General features: G+C 42.5%; 2 non-coding genes across 2 annotated transcripts in view; both read right to left on the bottom strand.

Moving 5' to 3' along the window:
- Positions 1-4,092: 4,092 nt before the first annotated feature.
- TRNAN-GUU (transfer RNA asparagine (anticodon GUU)) lies at positions 4,093-4,166 on the bottom strand. The gene has a single exon. It is a non-coding gene; the product is annotated as a tRNA-Asn (tRNA).
- A 1,831-nt stretch (positions 4,167-5,997) lies between these two features.
- Positions 5,998-6,000, bottom strand: part of TRNAE-CUC (transfer RNA glutamic acid (anticodon CUC)) — a 72-nt gene continuing 69 nt past the window's right edge. Inside the window, exon 1 of the tRNA in view lies at positions 5,998-6,000. This exon is cut by the window's right edge and continues 69 nt beyond it. This is a non-coding gene — a tRNA (tRNA-Glu).

Raw genomic sequence — 6,000 nt, forward strand, 5'->3', positions numbered from 1 at the left:
AGGTTAGCAACACACCTCCCCTGGGGGACTTGAACCACCAATATACTGACTTATGATCAAACCTGCGGACCACTGGACTTCAGGGACCATGCTGAGTTATCTTTTTAAAATTTAAACTTATGCATATAAGTTTAGCTATTTTATTTTTATTATTTTTAAAAAAGATTTTATTTATTTATTTATTCATGAGAGATACACACACACAGAGGCAGAGACATAGAGAGAGAAGCAGGCTCCATGCAGGGAGCCCGATGCAGGACTCGATTCCAGGACTCCAGGGTCACGCCCTGAGCCGAAGGCAGATGCTCAACCACTGAGCCACCCAGGCATCCCTAAGTTTAGCTATTTTATTTATTTATTTATTTATTTATTTATTTATTTATTTATTTTATTTTTTTTAAGTTTAGCTATTTTAAAGTGAACAATTCAGTGGCATTTAGTACATTCTTAAAGCTGTGTGACTACCTTAACTGTCTAGTTCCAAAACATGTTCAGCATCCCAAAATAAAGCCCTGCATCCATGAAGCGATCCTTCATACACACTCCTCCCAGCTCCTAGAAGCCATCAGCTTGCTTTCTGTTCCTCTGGAGATAACTAACTCTAGATATTTCGTATGCATGGAATCACACACTATGTGATTTGTCTCTGGCTTCTTTCACTTAGTGTACTGTTGAGTTCATCCAAGCTGTGGCATGGATCAGTACTTCATTTCTTTTTATGGCTGAATAATATTGCACCCTATGTATGTGCCACATGCTGTTAATGTATTCATCCACTGATGGACATTTGGGTTGTTTCCACCTTCCGACTGCTGTGAACAGTGCAGCTCTGAACATTCGTGGGCAAGGACTAGTTTTGAGTATCTGGTTTTAACTATTTTGGGCACATACCTTGTAGTGAAATTGCTGGGTCATGTACATTCTCACCAGCAATGCTTGGTGGTTCTAATTTCTCCTTCCTGCTCACACTTTTTATTTTCTTTTGTTGTTGTTATTTTTAAAATGATAACCATCCTAGTGGGTATGAACATAACACTACCCATGTGCTAGAATGATGAAAGTTTAAAAAGTCTCAGGGTGCCAAACAAAAGAGGACTTACTATATGGCTCCATTTACGTAAAACTCTAGAAAATGCCAGCTATCCCAAATAAATGGATATAAATGTTCAAAAAAAAGGAAAAAGAAAAAAAAAGGAAAATGCCAACTAATCTACAGTGACCATGAGCAGATTAGTATTTGCTCAAGATGCACAGGTCAGTGGGGGCATGACTTAGTGAGGGTCAGAAGGGAAGCCTTATCGAAAGCTATAAGGAAACTTCTGGGGATGAAGGATATATTCATTATTTCGATTACAATGATGGCTTCACTAGTGTGTACCTATGTCAAAACATCATACTGTCTATTTTAAATATGGGCAGGTTGTTGTATGTTAAACAATAAACTGTTAAAAAGAAGGTGGAACAATTTTGTATACACTTTTTGGAGTTTCACTGAAGTCTCTTCATTTTAACCTGTGCCATAAATTGAAAATGTAGGGAAGTGATCACACCATTTTCTTTTAAGGAGACTTTCTGAGTCTTTAAATTTCTCCCCTCTGTGACAAAGTCTTAAGTCATTAGCAATGCAGATTCCTAGATGACAATAGATGACCATTAACTTGCTATACAGCAGACCTTGGGTTGTTGGATTCGCTTTCCAGAATATTCACAATATCCTGTCTGCCTTCCACCCCAACAAAGCCCTTTGAGATTCCTATATTTTTCTGTTACTGAGTTTTACATTTAAAAAAAAAAAAGATTTTATTTATTCACGAGAGACACCGAGAAAGAGAGAGAGAGAGAGAGAGAGAGAGGAGAGAGGCAGAGACACAGGCAGAGGGAGAAGCGGGCTCCCTGCAGGGAGCCCGATGTAGAACTTGATTCTGGAACTCCGGGATCCCAGGATCTCGCCCCAAGCTGAAGGCAGACATTCAATCACTGAGTCACCCAGGCATTTCTTACTCAAAAGTCTTTTGAGCAGTTTTAGTATAGGTGCTGCCGAAGCGAACAACAAAAGTCTTTTGTCCAAGAAGAAACTGTTCAAGCTTATTTGGTTGAGCATCTGACTCATGATTTCAGCTCAGATCATGATCTCAGGGTCATAAGTTGGAGCTCCGCATCATTGGGCTCCACGTTGGGCATGGAGGCTGCTTAAGATTTAAAAAAAAGGAAAAAAAAAAAAAAAGACAGACAGACAGAAAGAAACTGCCCAAGGAGCCTCACGTATACCAGAAATTATTCAGAAAGGAGATAAGGAGCTTACGAAAGAATGGAGAACACGGGAGTTCTGGGGGCAAAGGAACGAAGCTTTTGGCTCAAAGGACAGCAATCTGGGTGAACCACTTGGTACTGTGAACCACCAAGCTTCAACCTGAGAGCAGAAAGTCTAACTCATGACACTAGAAACATCGGGTAGAGTCATGGACTGGCAGTTCCTATTGAATGACTTGTGGCCAAGCACCAAGGTAACTGCAGCACTTTGGGGAGCTTGACTCTATGCAGCCAAAGGCCCTGCTCTACTCTCCTGAGCCTGAAAACCAGCAGCACAACAGGTTTGGATGATCCCCCAAGCCAATTCCCTTCAGCCAATACAGGGCAAGTGGATGGCATAGCTCTCTAGCCTCCCTAGCTTTGTAAACGGCAGGAGAAAGAATCAGGGACCAGGGAGCCCCCTTTGTACTGGAAATTCTCCCAGAGAGCACAACTGGATCACACAGTTCTTGTCGTCAGGCCTTATAGAAAGCGGTTTATGAACTGAATAAATATGATAACTGTATCTGTTTTCTGCTCATCATTTTATTTGCAGGTCCTTGCAGAGTGCCCGGCACATGACAGTTGTCAACATATGTTTGATGAATGAACGCGTGTGTGCATAAACAAGTAGATGAATAACAGGTACATAGGCAGAGACTAGGGACAAGGCAGGATTTTGTTCTTCTAAAAGCGTTCTGGAAGAAAGTCTGAGCCAACTGAGTTTCCCCTCCATGGTCTTCCTGTCCTGACTCCTGAGCTAAGAAGGACATCTGAGAGGATGAAAAGTCGGCTTTGGCTGAAGTGGAGTCCAGCTCCCTGCAGTTCCCTCGAGTGGGAACAAACCAAAACCCGAGTTCTGGCAACACGTACCTCATACTAAACCAGGACTTTTCAGGCTGAGCTGGGTCCACTTCCCAAGGAAACTGGCAGTGGAAGGGAAGGCAAAGAAGTTAAAATAGCAAGAACCTGATGACCCATGGATTTGCTGGGCGAAGTCAAGGAAGTCTCGTTGCTATCTGGCTTGTTTTCCCTAAAGGTGATGGCACTGCCATCAATTCCCTAGGAGTGGAAATCCTGGAAAAGACTCCTGCCTAGGGACTGGGGAGAAGTTGGACTCAGTTAGGAAGAGGATGACCCTAAGGAAGGGGTCATGAGGCAGGCAGGTGGACGCGTGGCTGGGTTTAGAATTCGGAGAAGTTCTGGAGACACAAATTTGAAAGTTGACAGGAAAAAAAAAAAAAAAAAAAGAAAGTTGACAGGATCACCAAAAGAGTGTAATACGAAAGGAAAAGAGTTGGGAGTCACAGGCAAAGCCCTTAAAAGATTATTTCTAGGACCTTCACTGTAGCCCTATGTATAAGGGCAGTGCCCAACTATGAGTAGGTAGTAGGACAAATTAGAGCACATCAATGCATGAAATGCTAAACTTTAATCCCTTTTAAACTTGTCCAGGGATCATTGAATTTCTCCAGGAGCTTAGCATTCGCTGCAAGAATAAACAGATGTGAAAGAGCCTTAACTGATTTTAGTATTAGCACCACTCATTTGCAGAGGCCCACTGGCTATGGAATTCTGCAGAAATACAGCTATGAAAGGTTTAGCTTCCAGAAGGAAAAGAAGTACCGTGTCTCTAGTTTGGCCGTAGATAGCTCCTGATCTCATGGGATGCAGGACCTGGGGAATATCTCTTACTAGAGAACATCTTACTAGATGTTCTTTTACTAACTGATTCGTAGAATATTGGATTAGAAGTGGAACTTTGATGTTTAATAGGAAAAAAAGGAAAACTGAAACTTCAGTCGTCCCTGGGTGGGATCGAACCACCAACCTTTCGGTTAACAGCCGAACGCGCTAACCGATTGCGCCACAGAGACTACGCCTTTCTGCCTGCTCTTGCAGGTCGTATTTATAGATTATTAATGAGACACTAGTATTACCTGTGAGACTCCTTTTTTTTTTTTCACCTTGAGATTGCAAGTAGATCCCAGTTGTGTGGTTCTAAAAGCCAGATCATTAAACCACCCCAGTTGTGCGACTAGGGTCCTTGCTTCTTTTCTTCCCAATTTCTTGGCACCAGCAGGCAGTGGCTGCTTCTTTCTCCCAAAGTTGAGACCTGCACAGAAGGAGACCAAATTCAGCACCGGAGGAACTTGAGAATGGTGGGAGGGAGAGGAACCGGCACAGGGAGGGGGAGTGCTGGGGAAACAGCTTGCGGCTGATTTGAACTAACATCCCAGGTTGGGAAACCACCCTGATGTTCTTCTTTCCCTAAGCTTTTAGGAATATCAGTCACATTACCTCTTTGTGAATTTTAAACCCAGCTGTTCCAGCATTTATTAAAATACTTAACTTAAAAACGACAGTGATGTCCAAAGTTCCTCCTGAATGTGACTCTCGAGCAGTCCTAAATATTCCGTGGGGAGGCAAAACAGCATCTGGAGACCTGAGATACAGGGTAGATTGAACACCTACCAGTACTCCGTTCATAGTGATTCAAAACCATCGCCAAAGGGGCTCTGGAACTCCATAGAGAATTACTAATTTATGAGTATAACCATACATTTTTACACTGAAATGTGAAAACAAACTGCAAGTTACTCTAAATCAGGGAAATAACTTTTAGTAATAAAAGTAATTTGACCGGTTCTATGACATTGTAAGAACATTAACTTTTCAGGATTTTTTTTAACAGCAAGGGCATTTGCATTTTACCAAAACTTCTGGCATTTCCACTGGTAGATGCTGCCATTCGGAGACGCCTGGCTAAAGAAGCCCAGATCGTCCATTACACATGCTTAAACTCAGAAAAACACCAATACTGGTACACTTAATATGGACAGTTTGCTAAATGTAAACAAGGTAGTTCATCCTGCTTCTAAAACCTGATCAAAGTCGTCTTCATAAAACAGAACATAGTAGCACGGAGTTTCTATGCTAGACATTGAAGCAGGTAACACTGAAACACATTGATTCCTCCTGGACACCTTTGGGGTTGAATCAAAGGTTTTCATAAAAAAAAAAAAAAATCACAGACCAAATTAGTTACACGCACAGGGGTAACAGCAGACCACTGGGCACGGGCCAAAAGAGTTTGGATTCTCTTTACATTTTCTTACCAGGGTCTTATGATCAACATCCTATACTAAAGAAACCCATTAGTTTCAGAATATAGATAGGTATTACTATGAGAGTGGACATTCCCACAACAAGAGGCTAAATGCCTAAGCAGTCGGGGAGTGTTCTGCAGGATCACCTAAAAAAACAGGAATTTTTGATTCCTGCCAGCACGGCCACAAAAATAACAAGTAGAGTGAAATACGGAAAAAAAAGCATTCTTCCAAAGGGAGTAGCCTTCCAAAAGGTCGTCAAAGATAGGACAGAACACGGAAGGGAGGGAAAGACAAACCTAGTATATGGACGTGTTACATACTGGTAATAGAATACACATCTGAATGGAATGCAGACTTCACAAAAGGACGGTGTGTGATTTGGCTGGAGAAGCACTCGCACAGGAAACTGGCATAAGGGGTGAGAGAAAGGGGGAGTATATCCTGGCGGAGGTGCACAGCAGCCCCAAATAGCCTTCCAAATATAAACCAACTGCGCACGCGCAGCCTCGGTCAGTTCGGGGCCAGGGAGACGCACGAGCGAGCTTGGGCTAAAAAGGGTGTGCGGCGGCGGTCTTGCGAGAGGAAGAAGAAAGGCTTC

Source organism: Canis lupus, chromosome 38 (genome assembly GCF_048164855.1).
Source record: "Canis lupus baileyi chromosome 38, mCanLup2.hap1, whole genome shotgun sequence".
NCBI lineage: Eukaryota > Metazoa > Chordata > Mammalia > Carnivora > Canidae > Canis > Canis lupus.